General features: G+C 41.1%; 1 protein-coding gene across 1 annotated transcript in view; it reads left to right on the top strand.

The window, feature by feature from the left end:
- The first annotated feature begins 12,385 nt into the window (after positions 1 to 12,385).
- Positions 12,386 to 20,992, top strand: part of TAFA3 (TAFA chemokine like family member 3) — a 311,698-nt gene continuing 303,091 nt past the window's right edge. The window contains exon 1 of the mRNA XM_075615290.1: positions 12,386 to 12,814. The gene's annotated coding sequence lies outside the window, so the exon portion shown is untranslated. The remainder of the gene's footprint in view (positions 12,815 to 20,992) is intronic.

Genomic DNA, 20,992 nt, shown 5'->3' with positions numbered 1-20,992 from the left:
ATTTATCAATAGAAGAAGAAAAAATAATATTGCTTGCAATGGGATTCCTTTTTGATCATTATTTCCCCACCCATTTTAAAGATGTAATCCCTGCAGGTCTGCAAAAAGCAACGTTTCCCAAAACATCTTAATAGAGTGATTGTCTTCTTAAACAAATGTAATCAGACTTGAAGCAATTGTTTTCATTTCTATGGAAATGAAGAAAAATGGCAAGTACAGTATATACTTAGGGGTCAAAGGGCCTTATGTATCAAAGCAAAAGGGAAGCAATTCTGGGGCAAAACAATTGCACCATATGGATCAAAGAAAAAAAATCCTATTAATTTCAATGAGACGTTGGCCTTTGATACATATTATTTGCCATATAAAGAAAAATAGAACCACTCACCCAAATTAATCCTAAATGTATGTGTATAGTCACGGAAAATAGAATGTAGGTGCAAAATCTATATATTTTATTGTTGTATATATTTGAATGTATGTAAATAATAGTAATCATACACCTATGCTCAGATTCATTCAGACCAGTATTTCTGTATGTTTAAATTTCCTAAATGGTAACAGTCGTCATTCCATAACATACACGGCCGCTGATCGTCATTGGTTGGCTTGTAACGCTGACACCCTGTGATTATTGGCTAACAGGGTGCCACACCTTCTTTTCATTTGCGTATTTAACTTCACCAAGTAATCAGCACATTAAACTCCTCCCTGAAGAAGTGCGGTCCACGCACGAAACGTACGTCAGCTTAGAGCGTCACGCTGGGGACGCGGTGGTGTGGCGATGCCTTCCACAGCTCCAGTCACGACTTGTATACCGGCTTGTAAATCGGTTCTTACCATTGATTTATGTGATAATCTGCCATGACCCTGACCGGGCTTAGAGCATCAGGCTGGTCACGGTGGTGGGGCGACACCTTCCGGAGCCCCAGTCATGACTTGTATACCGGCTTGTATAGTGGTTATTACCATTTATGCGATGCACCGCCATGACCCTGACCGATGACTGGGCTATATGTTATGTAATGCTATCTTATAGCGTGCCACGCTGGTAATTGCCAGTGATGCGGCGATGCTTGCTGTGATTACAGATACTACTCATACTGACAACTTGTTCGTCTATGGTGTATCCCCTTGCGGCTCTCCATGATATTATTACACACTAATATAAGGACTTGAATATACCATTTGTACTCAATGTGCATGCTTAAATCCCATTTAGTACTTATAATGGGTTTATCATTTTGAGATCAATAGTTATCATCAGTGTGTCTCTATGTATATACTAGTATTGCAGAGTTATTGAGCATATACTATATGGGCGGATTATGATGGGGATACTTTCCTCCATACATTGTGGTTTGATAAAGACGTAATACAGCAATTTACCTTACATAGATCGGTTCAAATAAGGCGTCACCCTGTATCAATGGGATTTACATTTGTTTATATGCTATCTATAATGCATACATCCCCATGATTTTGATTCACTACACCACAAGAGGATTTTATTCGACTTTATCTTCTGTGTATATACCTACAGTAATTTCGTTGTGTAATATTGAGATGTATAAAAGTTTTATTAGTTTTGGTTTAACTGCTGTTTACACTAGTCAATAGACTGCCTGATACCAATTCCAATAGGAAGGACTACTGTAGTCCAATTTTTATGATTACATACAGTATGTACTGTATTGAGTACTATATTTGGATTTCTTTGATCCTTCGTTGGATCATTACCTACATATTATTTGCCCCGGAATTTCACCACTGCTGCCTTGATACATATGCCCCTATGTATCAACAGAGAAACGTTTGTTTTGACGCACTGATTTGTTTTAGCAGCAGAGCTGTGGCATGTGTAAGTTTCTTATAGCTGATGCAGAAAGTTAGACTGACACCAGTTCAGAGGTGTAGGATTTTTGGAGCAATTAAAGAGAAAAGAATGGCACAGAGAGACACAGAATGTGATACATCTCATTAGAATCTGTGCACTATGTAACTCCCCAACTCCTCTTATTGACGGGTGAAAATTGGAGCCAAATGCTTTGATACATAGCGTGACAATGCCCTGGTTTCGCGCCAAAATTTCCTTTATACCCCCTGTGAAAGCCAATAGAGATAAAGAGGGAGGATAAACTCCTGTTTATCACATAGCGTTTGCACACAGAAGGGAGAAGCCAGAATATAATCAAACCTCTCCCAAATCTCAGCTCCCCTGGCCCAGATCAACAAAAGAGGGCTATGATTTAGCACACCTTAACTCTCATTCATTTGAATGGGAGCAAAGGTGTGCTAAAGCTTAGCATCCTTTTGTGCGCCAGGGCCCATGTTCAACCCCGCACCCAAACAAACATTTATAGGGTGATTTTTGTTCAAATAAATGGGTCAATCTCCTAGATTTAACTCCTTGAGCATGTACAGTAACTGCCATTAGATTATTTTGGCCAGTTTAGAAACATATTTGGCAACAAAACTGCAGTTAAACTGGTGGTGAAAACAGGACAAGCGATTTCAAAGGAAAATTGTCCTAATGCAATGAATGGGCTTTTCCTCTTCCAGAGATTTGGTGCAGGTATCTTGCACTAGCGTTGCCCCAGTTTTGCAACTAGAAGACTTTGGAAACTAACCCTCCTTTGGTCCATTTGTTATTTGGAGAGTTTCTATAGAAAGTTACCATGATGTTACATGTTGTAATTGTTTGTGTCAAATTCTATTTATTCCTTGTATGATGAAAACATCCAATACACTGGCGACACACTTTATTTGAGCTCGGCTAGTCCCACGAATTCGGGTATACCCGGGTGTATTGAGGTTTGTGACTGTTTTCTGCCCGAGTGCATTGAGTTATTTTCCAGGCAGGGATTGAAGCATTTTATTCCCGCTGGCTGCAATACTGCACAGTATATATATATATACTGCATTACAATTCATGAATTTATGCCATCTGGTAGACACGCGAAGCATTGCAGCCTATTAAATCCTAATCATTATCATTTAACAGATCAGCCGCCCATCAGCCAGGCATGAACCCAGGCTGGGAAGGCAAATGCAACGGGGCTTGTCAGAGGTGAGGAGCGGCGCATTCTAGGTATCTGCCAGGTACATACTGGGTATTTGCTCGAATAAAGTGTGTCGCAGCAGTATGTCTGTGGCATAAATCTGCTGACCTAGAGTGATTGGAGTCAAATTTAGGAAACCTATGCTATTTCTTAAACTCCTCAGATGGGCAATTTTGTTGGCGGTTTTGGTTCCGCCTCGGATCAGCCGGTTCCTTTGGCCCACGGATTTCTGCAGATTACTCTCAAAAAGGCCAATCGGCAATTTTGGATAATTTTTTTCTTCAGAGACCAGACCATTTCCGGACAGATTTTTACAATCCAAACACAGAGACAGGGAGAGACAGAGACACAGAGACAAACTTAAAAGTGTCTTCAGTTGTATATATATATATATATATATATATATATATATATATATATATATATATATATATATATATATCCCCTCAAATGTCCCTCCAAATAAATGAGGGATATGCCTGTGCTGAGACAGGAGCACACCTGAGGCACCCGGCTGGGAGATATGCTAATGATATGCAAAGTATATTTAAATGAGCTCCATCCCACACTTACTAAAAGGATTTCCATACCAACTATGTAGGGATCTTAAGACTAAGTTACCAACCCAATAACTGGGATAATGTTAGACCCAACAGGAGTAGAACCCACAGAGCTAGAAGTGTGCGCTAAACCAGCTGATGGGGAGTATCACTGTCACATCCTACTTTTGAGGTGCTCACTGCTGACACATGTAGCTAATCTAGCTATTAACATATCTCACAGGTATCTCCACAAGGAACATTTAACCGTGTACCTGGAAGTGGTCTGCTTTTAAAGGAAGCCAGGGGGAGGGAGCTACTATAGGTACACAGTATGCACTAATTTTAGTGCTACATGATTGATATGCACACAAATGACTATGGTTTAACAGAACAGGGACAAAAATATTCACTGTCATCTGCCAGGGTGCCAGACACATGCTGAATTGAAATACTTTATTTTACAATAAAGAAAACTCTACAAACTGCAGAAAACTATTCCACTTGTTTCCAAGAGCACACAAAGTGTTATTGGGTTGACAAGTCTTTGGCTGAGATTATACTCAGCGCGATGGTGCTGGCGCACGCGCGACAAACACAAATGCTCATCCCTATGTGGCCACCCCTAGTGCGCACACGATGGAGCGCGATGACGGGACAGCGTTTTGAAAAAACAAAAAAATTGTCTTTTCAAGCGCGGTTGTGTGACGTCGGTGTCACGTGAGTGGTTCAGCTAATGAGGGTGAACCAGTTTCGTGACGCATCCGCCACGACCTCCGTCACGCCTCCCCAATATCCTGCAGCCAAATTCAGTTATCGCTCAGGCAAGAGGTGCCCGCAATGCGATGAGCGGACGCGCACCAGCGCAGACTATAATCATTTTAGGAATGGGGTACAGTGTCAAACCCAACAAGATCAGAAGTTCAACCCTCACAAACTCTGTTATTCAGAACAACAGATCTAGCAGTGTGAGCTAATCCATCTGATGGGTTGCAGTGCACACTGTTCACCAACAGTATTCCTCCAAGGGATATCTATTTTGTTGATTGTATTTGTAACCTTGAAAGCACTTCAAGCACAAAGTAATAATATGTACTGAGGGCTATGAGTTACTGAGGCCAGGTGACATTAAATAAAAGTTGAACAGCACATGGGCAACCGCACTCTACTGGGTTAGACGAAAATGGATGCTACCTCTGCTGCTCTAGGGATTACACAGTTATAACTGTGTTTTGACAAGCAAGCACTATTATTATTTGTAAAAGAATATTCTTGGTACTTTCTGCATGTTATACATTTACATCTTATTATACTAGATCTGTGCAATTTTGTTAATATAGATTGTACAGGGGACATTAAATCCCTTCTATGTACCTATCTATTTAAGCGGATAGGGTCCCTTTCAGGGTGACTGCCCCTCTGAAGAAGCCAACCTGTATATTAATGCATTTTGAATTTTCAATCTGCATTATCAAACAAGCTCTAAATTCAGAGTTTTTTGTTCTGCAAATATAAATACACAGGCTTTGTACATTGCTTATTATTTTGCTTAAATGACTACTATGTACTTGTTCTCACTACTAGGGCCAGAACACATTGTAGTTTGACCACCCTCAGATCTTGGGCTTTTTCTAATGATGTTTTCTTTTATTATTCACTTAATTCTGTCTCTTAATAAATGTATAACGTTTTAACTCAGTTAGGTTAATACATCACGGATACATTGTATAACGTGAATGTATCCTCTATTTTGCAGCTCTATAGAGATCCTTTTTCATTCCTTTTCATTGTATATGTATTCAAATTTACATTGTCTAGGTCACTATACATCTCTAATGGCTATTTTAGCCACTTAAGCGTATTATGAGTAAACCTCCTTTGAAGGATTGCCTTTTACTCTCTCTTCATATTCTAATAGAGATTAAATAAAACACTTGTTTTCTGACACACACAATTAATAACAAGGTGAAGCGCAGAACATAAAGCAGATGCTGAGATAAAGTAATATAACAAAGTGAGCTGGTGACTTGAGTGGGTACTTCTAACCTTTTAATGGATAAGGCTGCGCCCCCGCTGGCACTGAATGCGCTCATGCTTGAGAGTTGGTGGCGTCACTAACTCACAAAGCATGAGCGCAGGGTGTCCTGCCTAATTTTGCAAGCGGGGGGCATGGATCGGGGCTATTTGTGTGTGTAATGTGTGTGTGAGTGTGTGGCTGTGTGTGTGTGGCTGTGTGTGTGTGGCTGTGTGTGTGTGTGGCTGTGTGTGTAGCTGTGTTCTGTGTGCACTTACCTCAGCTAAGCGCTCTACAATCTCAATATTTTTTGTCTCCCCACGTGCCGAGCTTGGGAGAGCGTATGTACCCGTGCACGAGCTCACGCGCGCCACGTGAGCGGGGACGCCAGAATTCACATTGCAAGAAAGAGTACATGTTTTTGAGTACAACTTTTCATTTTCCAATCTCCAGGTGGGAATAGGGTGTATGTTCTAAGAGGGCTATTTGTGAGTCTTGATACATGATCTTTGATGTGTCATAATTATATCAATGAGGAGTGGATTATTTTAGTCCTTGAGAGTTAAAAGAAATGTATATATATGTATCTCAGTATGCCCTGGAGGATACATTATCTCTCATCTTCTCTTTCCTCTTTCTCTTTCTTTTCTCTGTTTATATTTCTCTTTCTTTTTCTTTTAATTTCTTTTTATTATTTCTCTTTTTTTCTTTCTCGGTTATGATTATGGTCTATACATATAGTGAGAATCAATGATTGACCATATGTTTCCCTTTTTGTCCTAAAGACTGGTCTTAATGGCATTAATGTATGTATGCATATTCTTTTTCTGGTTTAACATTAATATTATGTTTCATAATTATATTACATAATGAGTATCATTAGGATGATTGATTTTTGTATCATCAAGAGTAGTGTGTTTTTCACATTCAAGTAGAGTACATGGGCTATATATGTTTCTTTTTTAAATATATATTCCTTTTTTTTAAATCTTGTGTTATCAATAATGAGTTTTAATATGTATTATTCGGTTACTGGTTGGTTTCTTCTTTTTATTATAGCAACTTGGGCTCTTACTGTGTGAGGGGTGCATGCGCTAATTCTTTCCTCCTTTCAGACCACTGCATTTTGTATGGGTTCTGTTCAAGGGTGTGCGTGCACTGACCAGCAGGGGAGGCTCTTAGTTGCGTCTCATATCCCTTGCGCATGCGCATTGTGACGTGTGGGAGGGAGGTCTTCTGCAGAGAATGATTGTGACGCCTGTTAACATTGGGTGAGTATCTGTCTCCAAATGCTGCGGGGTCTTTTGATCACAAAGGCGAGGATTTTCTCCTCCCCCTAGGTACTATTGCGCATGTGCGGGTGATGTGATAGCGCATTGGAGGATTACAGAATGTGATGTCATTATGTTTGGCGCCAAACCAGCAGTCAGCTGTATTTAAACAGAGTGTGTACTAGGGTGTGGAACTTCTGTCTCATCTAATCTGCAGTGGCAGATTTCCCACCCAAAATTTTGGGGTGGCAAAAATGTTCGCCACCATAAACATTTGCCGCACTCTTGGGCCTATCGGGCCTGATGTGAATATACTTACATGTAGTGGCCGCCTCCTTGCTCCCTCCCTCCTTCTCCATTCGAATCCCAGCGTCAAATGTCATCACACGACGTCTCGTTGCCATGGGAACATGATATCGCAACGTCAAATGAGATCATGACGTTGGATTACAATGGCAACCCGGCACCGGGGTTGGTGATGTCCGCGGTGTCATTTGATACAGGCATTCCAATGGAGAAGGAGGGCAGCTCAAAAGTAGGATGCGATAGTAATACTACCCATCAGATGCTTTAACTCGCACTCCTAGATCTGTAGCCTAGAAAAGCTATGGGTTGTAGTAGTGTTGGGTCTGACACCAGTCCAGTCATTAGGCTTTTCAACTTGATATAGTTGTTATCTCTCTTGGAATTTTGCGGGGGTGTTAGTAGGAGGAGTTGGGGAGTAGTTGCATGGGACAGATTATAATGCCATCTATCACATTTTGCGCCATCCTTTTTCCTATTTATTTTTCCCCAAAAACCCATTCACATCTGAAGTGGCGTCAGTCGAAAATTCTCCATCTGAAACTGTTCTTATATATAACGCAGCACTGCTCCTCAAAAAACACGTTTCTGTATCCCGCTACATAGACTGGCAGCAAAGGAGTTAAAACTAAATTTAGCGTATGGCAGATGAAATCTTTGCCTCCCTGATGCCCGTCATTCTCCCTCTTACTAATATACAGGAATTAACTTGCAAGGCTCCATTACTCTAGCACAGGGGTTAAATACTGCCAAAGAGGGTAGCAACACACTGCGACAATAAAAGGGTTAATGTTTGCATCCCTGAACGTGCAATTCCCGGCCAATAAAGCAGCTGTATCCCTCCCCACCCCCACCAGGATGGGAATCAGGGTGGAATGGGCCAACTTGCCAAAACCAACTCGCCTCTGGCCGGTTTTAGGGCAAGTGGTTAAGCTTTATAGTTTAAGGCATACGGTTAGGGTAATAGGAAAATGAGTTAAGGTTAGGGATTTTAGGGTAAGGGCTCCGATTTATAGGATTTAGGATAAGGGGTAAGTATAGCTTTTTAGGGTAAGGGGTTAACGCTACGGCTTTTAGGGAAGGGTTTAACGTTAGTGGTTTTAGTGTAAGGGGTTAAGGTTTTTAGGGTTATCGGGATAGGGTAAGGACTTCACTTTGGGGGCTTTTAGGGTGAGGGGTAAGGTTAGGGGGTTACCTTTGCAGTGAAATGGCTGGTGGCTGATTGGCAGCAGTGACTTGGCTGCGAAGGAGTGGTTGCAGAGAGTTGGAGTCAGTCCCAAGAGATGTACCATGTTATTTCTATCGCCAGGTCCTACTCCCCCAGTTCCCAAGATATTTACCAATAAAGGAAGCGCCAGATGGCATTGCCACATCCTATTAAAGATTTAAAGGGGTCCAGAGAGCTGATAATCACTCATTTAGCACCGGAGATTCCCTGGCTCCTGGTAAATAGATGTAGCCAAGTCCCCCTCTTCCCTCCGGGCTGCGTGAGGGGGGACGGCTGTGAGGTTGCAGCTGTGCAGGGAGCTGCCAGAGCTCCGGGGAGGTTTGGCACTGCGGGCGGTGGCCATCTTGGTTGTGGGTGCATGCGCAGAAGACATCACGCATGCACAGTGAGTTCCCAAGTTGCGGCGGCCATCTTTGTATTTGTATAATGCTTGCGCATTAGCGCAAGCGGCGGCCATTACACCACAGCTCCGCAGGGAAACTACAGCTCCCATGAGAGTCTGGGCTGCAGACCACATGTTGCCAGGCAGCCAATAGGGCTAAGGGAATCTTGGCCATCAGAGATAGGCGTTTGGCGCGAACGGAAGGACCCACTCAGTCAGAAGAGGGAGCTGGATCAAGCAGGTAGTGTCTCAGAGCCAGTGGCATTGAAACTAGGCCTATTATATCCCCCCTTGGGCCCCAGCTAGGCCCCGACTCACAGTAGCTTGTGGTTGCTGCAGGGAAGGCAACCTTAGATAGGGACGCTTCCCCATTTACTTTCTAGTGTCAGGGATACTGTGAAGATGCCGCACGGTGACTGCGGCCTGTGGTCTGCGACCAGACCACCTCCGTTGTAAGAGACCCTGTATGGTGATATTATACACGCCGGAATTCACCCAACGCAGAAGCGGACACCTTGGCGGACAACGACGTCGCTGGATCAAGCGGATCCCTGCTGCTAAGTCGGCCGCACCAGGTACTGGAGAACCTGGCAGGCACCTCAACTAAGGGCACCAAGATTCCAAGGGATAGCGCTATCTCCTACACTTTGGGTGGGCCTGGACATTGGGAAAAGGACATCAGGGCATTGGTGCCTGGCACCCAATGTATTTTGGGGACACTCACTGGTGGTATCAGGTTGGGGCCTATTATACTGCGTGGTACAGGGTACCGTTATTAGGGTGTACATTAAAGGTTGATCTATATATATATACCTGAGAGAGTGTGTGTGTATTACTGGTATTGTTCCTGGGAGGGGCTTTTCCTGCTGCGCAAGGATCCCTTTCAGGTGGAGGCGCATCACCCAGACGGACACACAGTCACCCCAGCCTCCCAGTGGCGGAGGCTCAGGCCTTCTGTGAGCCAACAGGTAACGGCAGTACCGGTAGCCCGTTTAGTTGTAGGGGAACCAGGGCTACATAAATGAGGGTAGAGTTAGTTACAAAAAACAAACGGAACACTGCTGCTTCAAAACTGCATGACTCTTTTGCACTGTTTACATCATTGGTACTTTAGAAAAATAATGTTTGGTGATAATAAAATACTTATGATTTGAATATGTCATACTGGAATTTAGGGGAATGTTATTGCTCAAAATCATCCGTTACAGTATTTTTCAGCAACAAAAGTCCCCTGTTTCACCTTTGCCCATGACAGAATTCGCTTATCTTTACACAGGATACTTCTTCATACTTCTCACCTACTCTTCCCCTATCTCCCTGCTACTGTGATACTACTGTTCTATAACCCTGCCCTGGAACAACAGAGAAGACCTTGTTCTCTGTATTACAATGTTGCTTTTCCGTGATAAACACATCTGCCGTTTCACGGGCTGCATTTGTCATCCTAGGTAAAATGCTTGTCATTCTCATTCTGCAGCGTTGTGGGATTGTGGGAGTATGACTGTAAGACGATCCTTATCTAGGTTCGGGCTTTTGCCTGCGATAAATGTGCTTTTCAACAGTTTATGCTGCGCTTTCTGATTCTCAAGCCGTCATCTCTATAATATCACCATTCTGTCATGCGTTTGTTAAAGGTGCTGGCCGATGTAGCTTAACAAGAAACAACCTTTTAACAATCTAATTGGCTCTCTTAAACTAACCAAATTAAAAGCAAAGATTTGGCAGCTTTTGTTTCTCTTGAAATTATTCACATATTGTATACAGTGTTTAGGGCAGGAGTGGCCAACTCCAGTCCTCAATGGCCACCAACAGGCCAGGTTATCAGGATATCCCTGCTTCAGCACAGGTGGACTGGATTTGGCCACCCCTGGTTTGGGGCCTCTGAATGGTGGAGTGTTTAGCAATCAATTGTTTTCTTTACTCTTAGCCCATCCTATCCTTATCAGAGAGACAATAAAGAGAAGGGGGCTTTGCTTGTACAAACTCTTGTTGAACACACATCAAACAAAAGGGACCAGCCTGAAGAAATCTAACCCGTCCCAAGTCTCAGCTCACCGTCTTTGCAAACTAACTTTTTTTTAAAAATGATTTAAATATTCTTATACTGTAGGTGTCAAATTTTTGTAAAAATGCATCAATCACCCAGCTATGACCCCTTAAACATTTCACTGCCATAAGTATACTGTGGTCCATGGATGGCTTACCTCTTTAAGGCTGTACAGTGTACTAAACAGGTATGTAACAGGTTCAAATTGGTGGATGATGCTTTTTAACATAAAAAGCAGCCTTTTTATTTCAGTTCTAGCACCTTTTCAGCAAGAAACTCCATATAAGTGGTTATAAAGTTATTAGGAATTAAAATATAATACTGTTTGGGAGTGGGATACAGTACATCCGTTCTCTACCACATTTGTTTATTTAATGCGGACTCAAATCCTCAAATCAAATCCTACATCCCCCCCCCCCCCTACTGCGCATACAGTAGGTATTGTTAAGCCCTTCTCTGCCAGAGGATTCAGAGACATACAGTATTGGCCCATATTCACTAAAAGGTGCTAAGCATGACCTAATTCCTATTCAAATGAAGGGACCAGTGTTAGCCCATCCGGCAGGAAAGGAAGTAATAATAATTAATTGACACATTTAGGAGGGATTAGTCCTTTAACCCATTTGATGTCAAAGGGTAAAACAACCCATAAAAAAAAAACCATAAAAGGATTGTGTTAGAAATTACATCAGCTAAAGTATTTGTGGTATTATGCATCATGTAAATCAGTCCTCTGTGACAGTGAAGGGGTTAAGAAACAGGAGCCAGACTTACTAATAAAAAAAACATAATTTTATAAACTCCGTGCAAAAAAAAACATATGAGGAAATGTTTCACATTTAATGCAGCATATTAAAATAAATAAATTTAAAAAAGAATACTTTAATCTGTTGTTTCTCTGCCGAGGGACAAGATAAACACAAACCCCCCTAACGTATAGGAAAACTTTCAAAAAGTTGTAGGGGAAAAGGTGCCGGAGCCGTAAACAACAAAAAAATGTATTTATCTAGAAGATACAATCAATAATTCAGATTTAAATGTGAAGGCATTTACAGTATCCCACTCTCCCATTAACACAACCTGCTTCCTACTCATTTCACAATGAATATATGGAATATATATATATCTCGCAGCAATAGTCCAGCAAGTGACTCTCTTTTGCTGCTTGCAAAGAAATGCTGGCAGCAGGACGGTTAAATCAGGGGTTTAACAGCGAAACCATCATCTTCCTATTAGAAAACCTCATTTTATGCCACCCTCCCCCTCACTAAAATATACGCGTTAAAGAGAAGACTTACTGCCAAAAGCATAAAAGGGTTGTTAAAAATGACATCACCCAAAATATATGCGTGTTTGTGAAATGATGTATCACGGTTTATACACCTTTGCTTTGCCTACTAGCAATTACTTACCCATATGCCCATGCTGTACCAAAAATAGGCCACCGGGGGTCACTGTGTCTCTTTCACACCACCGTTATCCCATCTTGCCTTCTCTTCAGTCCCCTAGGATTCTTCTTAAGCTAAGGCTGCCAATGAAGTCAAAGCCAGCCTAATGCATTTCTCTGTGGTACCACAGGCTGCATCTCTTTCAAATTACAGTGCAGGCGGACCAGACAACATTTTCTGAATTAGCATCTCTGGGACTCCCATGCTCACACACTCAGAACACATCTAAGGTACAACAGGGTACCTGTCTGTTTTACCTAGGGACATTATCCTGAGACCACTTTGGATTAGGGAGCAGCCAAGGGGGCTGTTGGAAAGCAAAAGCAGGTGTGAAGAACCCATTTTGGTCACCTGCTTTTTTGGGGGGATAGATTATGGATGGGGAGATGGCACACTGGGCTAGGTGAATGAGCTGAGTTTCTGGAGTTAGAGGCAAAGACAAGCAACGATGCACCCTTCCAAAAATATGGAAATGTAAGAGGAATAATTGATGGATATCGATTATAAAGCAAGACCACAGGTATGTCATGTCTACCTTTTATTTCATTTCTATTGGAAGATGCTGATGATACACGTACAATTTAGGCACTATTTACAATAGGAAATGTGCTTGTTAATCAAACGAAGGTGTGTGATAACATTTTCAGGTTACGGATACTGAATTATAGAGGAAGTAAATAATGGAAATCAAAATTCAGCAGCACCCTGCTGCTCTCTTCACTTTTTTTTTCTTGCAATTATCTGAAGAGCAATTTATTTTCTGTAATCAATCATTCAGACGCAATAATGATTTGGGGAGGTGGGAGGTGGGAAAGGGGAGAAATCAGCATACGATTACTGCATAAAGTTTTTCTTCTGTGGCTCTCATCTAAATGTACCTGCATGCTATGCAGTATTTGCCTTGTTCAGAAATCACACCATTTGGTTAATTGGGCAAGTGAATGAGTCTAGCTGATCTTTGAGTTTATAATGTAAAGCGAGGTTTCAATAACTAGAAAAATACGCAAAATCACAAATGGCTTTAAAAGCATCAATTGGACTTGAGTTGTCACAGTCCGTGGTATATGCAGTTCAGGTGCTTTGATGTTGTGAGTGTTGTATGTAAAATTCTCTGTACTGTAATGTATTATGCCTCTGGCTCTTAGCTGTCTTCTATTAAAATGCATTTCACATTTCCAGGACCCAGTCTCAAAGTGCTTATCCAATTTCAAAACATTTGCATACGGTGTACGAAGTATATTAGGGATCCAGCATTTTTATGTTCAATATCTACATTTAAGTGATGTATTTTTGTGTTCCTCTGCTTCGGAAAGGCAAATCATACATAACATTGTAGTTGCCACGAAGGAAAATAATCAAAATGTTAAACATAAAAAACAAATTCTGTCTGAATGGTGTGTGATCCTACAAATGATTTCAATTAATATTTAATATCGTTGCTGTGTATATAATAGATGTTGCTGCTTTCAAATAATTGTTCTGCCATGTTGCAGGCCATTCTGGCAAAGAAAGTGTTAACATTGGCTTTGAAACCGTCATTAGCATCTTTAGGAAAATCTATTAACCGTTTCTCTCTCCCACTTCTCATTAGATCTAATAACTAAAATTGTTTCCAATTTTGACTCACATAGAAAGTCCCTCTGTGCCCCAATTAACAGATGCAAGGAAGCAGAAACGTGTGTGTTATTGTGTCCCAGCTACAGTGACAGAAAATAGTATTATCTGCAATAAGATGAAGTATAGTTATTGTCATAAGCATTCAAAACTTTCTTTAGTGCAGTATCTCAGATATACTGCTCTTCTATTATGGGCAAGTTTATCTACTGTCTGCCGGGTGTACCGATTACAGTGCCTGCTGCATGTTAAACCTTTTCTGCCAACATTTGATTCAAGAGGCTTCTGCTCCTCTCCAGGCAAAACAAGAGTATGCATTGTGATTTTCTGGAAATGTTAAGCGCATTTCTAGATATCGGTTTTATTGAGTGACAGCAAGAAATTGTTAAGGAGTTCACCATTTAATTATTGATTAAAACCAGCTGGTTATCCTAAAAAGAAAAGTGTTTGCAGGTCTCTCCTATAACAGAAGGGGGAATTGTTTAGTCCGCTCTATATTGGAAACGTTTGCGCCTCATTCACACCTCCAGCCCAGGCATTACAGATTTAGGGTAACCGTCCCATAGTGCTATCAAAAAGGACATTCATCTGATGCTACCCAATAGACGGCATTTATGGGAGGCATTTGACTTGTTTCTGGGTAACTGTCATATAAGTTAATTCATTTTTGCTGCACACAAATGCATTTCAGTATTTGTCACTGCAATCCCAGTTTATTTGAACACCGCAATGCTGAGCTGTTTTGGGCTGCAAAAGAGGCCTAATGATAAGGAGTTCCTTAATGGCCACAGGGCATTTTCAGTCTGGAGTGGGCATGTGTTACTATGGCTGGTTTTCAGTATGTGCCATAATTGTCAAGGTTTAGAAAACCAAATAAATGTGATATGAATGTTCTTGTGCATAAAATAATACATTGTCGTGGAATAGTGTTGAATGCAATACTGTGGATTACAGTGAGGATTACCATAAACAAGTGAGGCTCTATCAAAGAGACTGACTTCCAAGTAGTGAGACTTAGAACAAGCGAGTGAGACCACCTTCCAGTGAGTTTGGCCCATTTCAAATGGGTGAGACTGTTCTCCAATAAGTGAAACTCACTCCTTGAGTAAGACTGCTTTCTAACGAGTGAAACTGCTTTCCATTCAATCAGACACAATCTGAATGAGTGACAATCCCTTCTAATGAGAGAGGCTCAGCATAAATAAGGGACACTGCATTCTAATGAGTAAGGGTCACACCCATATAGTGCAACTTCCATTGAGTTGTTATTCGAACTTCTAGTGCATGAGACTCACTCAAAGCAGCAGAACTTTTTGTTTTTTAAATAGCTGGGAAGTAGGGGGTCTCCGGGGCTGAGCCGCGTTATTTCAGCTCCGGGACCCCCTGCTTCCCAAGTACTTACCTCTGTAGTGGCTGCCGGGAGCAGCTCCAGAAATGTAATGGTTCTGGTCACATGGACCAATAGGAAGCTGCAATGGATGACATCACGGCTTCCTATTGGCCTGCGTGAAGCAGGATATGTAAGCCGCCATTATGTTCGCCACACACAGCCCAGCCAGAGCTGCTACCAGCACCCCCTGCGGAGGTATGTATCTTGGGAATCACGGGGTCCCCAGAGCGAAAATTAACGCTGTTGCGCTCCGAAGACCCCCCTGCTTCAATCCTATTAAAAATAAATAAAAAGGAAAGCAGGATTGCTGCTTTTAGGTGAGTGAGAATTTCTTCTAATGAATGAGATCTGTTTGGCCTGTATATGGAAATGAAATAAAGCTGAATTATTCAACAACAATTGGAAAAAAAGATGGCAGATTTGTGCTTGTACCACATAACAAAAACCTGAAGCAACTTGGGTGTAATCTCAATACACTGCAGACTCACTAATCATTTCAATGTCACAAGTGACATCCCAAATCCAAGATGACATCTAACAAACCGTAAGGATTCATCATTTACTTACTATATCAAGCATTTTATTTTGTTTAGATCCATGTCAATTTATTATATATTGTAAGTGTTTATAATGCAATTAATACTATTTTGAGGAACTAAATTTATAAGGCGGTAGGCAGCTCTTAAAACTTGCTTATCCCTAGTTGATATAGGGTTCTGTTTTTTTTTCTCTTTAATTAAATATCGCAGCGTTTGAGCCATAATTCTGTTTCAGCCACTGGCAGGCTGTATTTTTTAGCAAGTGTGGAGAGAGCTGCAATCTTGTTCAGATGGAGAAATGTGTGTATGTGTGTGTGTATATATGTATATATGTATATATGTATATATATATATATATATATATATATATATAAATAATATATTTGCATTAAAACACGAGAAAAGGAGTGATCTAGAGATATATCAGGAAGTATTTAGAGTAAGAAGGCCTTAATACCTGCCCTATTGTATGGCTGGCTAATGCCTTTATAAAAACAGAAATGAAGAAATTGGGGGTCAAACAAAAGGAGAGGGGGTCTTATGTATTAAAGCAATTTTGCCATTACAGTCAAACCACAGAAGAATTTCACCCTACATCTCTTAATGTCAGCAGGACTTATCTATAAAGGCAAAAGTGCTGCCATTGGGAGGCACAACACTCTACAATATATATATATCAAAGAAAAAAATCAATAGGATTTTTTCTCTGACATATCAGGGGCAATGTTTATGCCATATAATTGCACCACTTTAGCCTTAATACGTATGACTCTAACATCGAAACGTTGAATTTGATGGCAGATAAAAACCACTTGGCCCACCTTTTCCGCCAATTTTCCTCTGTGCTGTAAAACCCCAAAGATCCAGTGTTTGACCCTTGGCTTACGTTTTTATTTATAAAACCCTTATGTCTGTCCCAAGCATTTTTGAGTTCCCTTGCTACATATGTCTTTACCAACTCTTTAGGGAGGCTATTCCGCGAAATCCACCGCCCTTTCTGTGAAGAAGTCCTTTTTCACTTCTCTCCTGAGCCTCCCACCCTCCGGCCACACTTCTCTTTCTTTGCATATGGTAGTGCTTTGCGTAACTGTGCATCATTGGAGACCATCAACGGTGGAGCTAAGAAAAATTAAAGCTAGATGCATCTTATGTATCCCGGTTTGCGTCTCTCCATTGGTTTTTCTTTCAGCCAACAATCTTCACTAAGTGTAAGGTGACGATTTAAGGATCGTGTTTAACCCTTTGGGTGAGTAGAACGCGATCTCCCCTAGAAAATTAGCACTCAAAGGTCATGGCATCGCCAATATGTCAGGGGTGGCCAAGTCCAGTCCTCTAGGGCCACCAACAGGTCATGTTTTAAGGCTATCGCTGCTTCAACACTCTCTTCAGCAGTTGAAGACTGAGCCACTGGTTGAGCCACCTGTGCTGAAGCAGGGATATCCCTAATACCTGGCCTGTTGGTGTCTCGTAGGGACAGGAGTTGGCCACTCCTGCACTACAACATGAAGTCTGGCACACCAGGGGCCCAATGACCTAGTGTCTAAGTCATGACCTTTCGAGTGCTCATTTTCTGGGGGAGATGATGTTCTACTTTAGTATGGAGAGCAGAACGTGATCGGTAATGCAGGACATGGAGGAGAACTCATCTTTTTCTGGGTTTTGGGGACACCGCGATCATGTGATCATGATTTACTGGAGGAGCTGTGGCATTCTTGTGCTGCGGCCTCCCTGGAAACCACAGGAGTCAGGAACTCTCTACTTTTAGTTTTAACTTGAAACAGTATGTGGAACATTAAACCTTTTTTCATAAGGCAATGTAATTTATTAATGTAATGGCACCATAGACGTACACAGATACCAGCTTGTATGTTTCTATTTTGTTGATTTATCTTATCTTATGTATATTATATAAACGTTTCTGTGACTAAAAGCTCATTACATTAGGGGGTTCCACTCTAGCCCCCCCTCACCCTTTAAAAAAAAAATGGATGGAGAGGATCCTGGGAGCTGCATCGCGGGGGGAGGAGAGGACCATTTTAAGTTCCTAGGATCCTCTGCGTCCCATACAAGTAAAATAAGAAAGGGTGAGGTGGGGGTCTAACAAAACAATTAGTAGGGGACACTGACCCTTTAAGTTGTTTGAAAGGAGAGTTAGGAAGAAGACAACTATACAGAATGTTATTGTAAAATCTTATTTCACCTTGGAAATGGACTAGAATTCAGCCGGAACAAAGGATATGTTGATGTTTGTTTGTTCCAACTGCCTCCTAAATTATTTACTAATTATCTAGTACTGCTGCTTTGAAGTTGGTATCACGGCCATGTTGGCTAAATTAATGATCAGCAATAAATGCAAACGTGAGAGCAGAACATAAATAACGTAATGAAACTAGGATGCTTTTCATCTAATGTTTAAGGCATGCAAGACCCATGGCAATCAAAAGAAAAGCCATGCTGACCAAGTCCAATTCTTTAGTGTGAGGCAGATTTGGACTCGAGTATTTACAAGGCCCAAAGGGGGCAACAGATTGTGGTAACCTACTGTAAGACCTTATAAGACATAAAATCTATAATGGGTTTGTACTCAGGCATACATACACAGGCTCAGACATGCATTTACTAGTGCATACGTACTGTATAGTACGTACATACACAGGCTCAGACATGCATTTACTAGTGCATAAGTATAGTACATACATACACAGGCTCAGACATGCATTTACTAGTGCATAAGTATAGTACATACATACACAGGCTCAGACATGCATTTACTAGTGCATACGTATAGTACATACATACACAGACTCAGACCTGCATTTACTAGTGCATACGTATAGTACATACATACACAGGCTCAGACATGCATTTACTAGTGCATACGTATAGTACATACATACACAGGCTCAGACCTGCATTTACTAGTGCATACGTATAGTACATACATACACAGGCTCAGACATGCATTTACTAGTGCATACGTATAGTACATACATACACAGGCTCAGACCTGCATTTACTAGTGCATACGTATAGTACATACATACACAGGCTCAGACATGCATTTACTAGTGCATACGTATAGTACAGTACATACATACACAGGCTCAGACATGCATTTACTAGTGCATACGTATAGTACATACATTCGTATACTCCTACATGCAGATGCACATATGTACAGTACTCAGTTGCATATACGTTCTGAATATATACATACAGTCATATATATACACTGATACACACAGAGCAGACCGACTCAGATACACAAACACACTGATACACACAGAGCAGACTGACTCAGATACACACACACACTGATACATACAGAGCAGACTGACTCAGATACACACACACACACACACACTGATACATACAGAGCAGACTGACTCAGATACACACATACACTGATAGAGATAGAGCAGACTGACTCATAAACACACGTACACTGATACACACAGAGCAGACTGACTCAGATACACACACATACACTGATAGAGATAGAGTAGACTGACTCATAAACACACGTACACTGATACACAGAGCAGGCTGACTCGGATACATCCAGACTGCCTCAGATCACACAATGTTATGCTACAATAGCATGACGTTAAGTTTGTGCTAAGGAGATATAGGACAGCCTTTGTTTTGCATATAATTAGCTCTGAGGATAACATGTAGAAAATATTATTTGTTACTGTTTTAGGTACTGTCATGTTATGAGCCCTGATTTAACTGACTCAGACACACACATACATTACATACACAAATACACTCACAGCAGACTGACACAGATTCACACATACATATACTGATAGAGACAGATACACACAGGGCAGACTGATGCAGATATACACACACATACACAGAGCAAGCTGACTCTTTCTACAGCCACACTCACACACAGACTGCCATGGAAGATTGGGCCAGTTTCCTGAGTCTACCTAAGATTTTGATCATACTTGGCCAGTCTTGACCTTGAGGGCCCATCAGGGATTCCACCGGGTACTCAGTGGGCCAGTCACAAGTTATGAAATAATAAATAAGCCCTTTAAATAGAAAGTATTTGGTCGCCATATCACAATTTTAATACATACTAGATTTCAAGCTAAAAATCTCTTTCCAAAAAATGTAATTATCCTGATCTGTAGACCCTGTACTGAGTTGATAACCAACTAATGCGGTTTGCCTATCAGAGCATAAACATAGTGGCATTCTACCTTTCCTGTAGATTCTCACCCCAACTATATATTTCTTCTATTTCTTTCAGCTTGTTAGGGCTCTATGCATTTTGGAAGCAGCTAACATGCTCTACTTATAGTGACAATGACCGACTAGGGCAGGTGGTATAATTAGAAGAATCAAGGATACCTCTAATGCTCATGGCAGTCCTGCAGCATTGTTTCAATTGTTTCATTTTCTTCATCAGAGGTGAAAATAAACTTGACCACATGGTCTTCGGTGCTGGCATCTCGACCTTCCAGTGTCAAACTTGTGTAGATGACAACCAGAAATGACGTAGCACTCACGCTATCTACAAACGTCCAGCCAAAGACTCTGCAGAAAGATGATTACAAATGTCAATGCTTTGTTCTTTCCATTAAAAGACTGTAGGCAGGCTGTCTACTGGACTCTAAAGCAACAATGATTCTGAAATAACATTTTGCCCACACTTTCCTGTATCAAAACATCATACAATGGCAATTTGTCATTTGTTTTCCTTCCAGGGTACAGAAATGGTTAAACCAGTAATCGGGGGAGAGGATTTATTTTAATTGAATAATATAGAAGTCTATTGGATCTTTACTTTACAAACTAGATTATTATTGAATGCAGACTGGGATGTTTCTAATTTAATTTAGTTATCTGATCCTTTCTTTCCAAACTCCGTCCAAACTGTGCCTATTAACATCAAGATCTACAGTACAGTACATGGATGTTGTGCCAAATCGACCATACATGTAAGTCTTTTCTAAATTGTTTCTTTTTTCTTCTTCTGTGTTTGCACATCTACGATTATAATTTTAAATTTGTGCATATGGAATTCTGACTTCCTGTAAGTAGAGATTCAACCTCTGAGGAAGCGCTGGTTAGCAGTGCGAAATGTGTTTGGCTTTCTCTATTGCCTGTTAGCTGGCTTGCCTACTGTCTTTTAATA

This window comes from Ascaphus truei, chromosome 9 (assembly GCF_040206685.1).
Source record: "Ascaphus truei isolate aAscTru1 chromosome 9, aAscTru1.hap1, whole genome shotgun sequence".
Lineage (NCBI taxonomy): Eukaryota > Metazoa > Chordata > Amphibia > Anura > Ascaphidae > Ascaphus > Ascaphus truei.
This window is presented reverse-complemented; position numbering and strand designations above follow the sequence as displayed.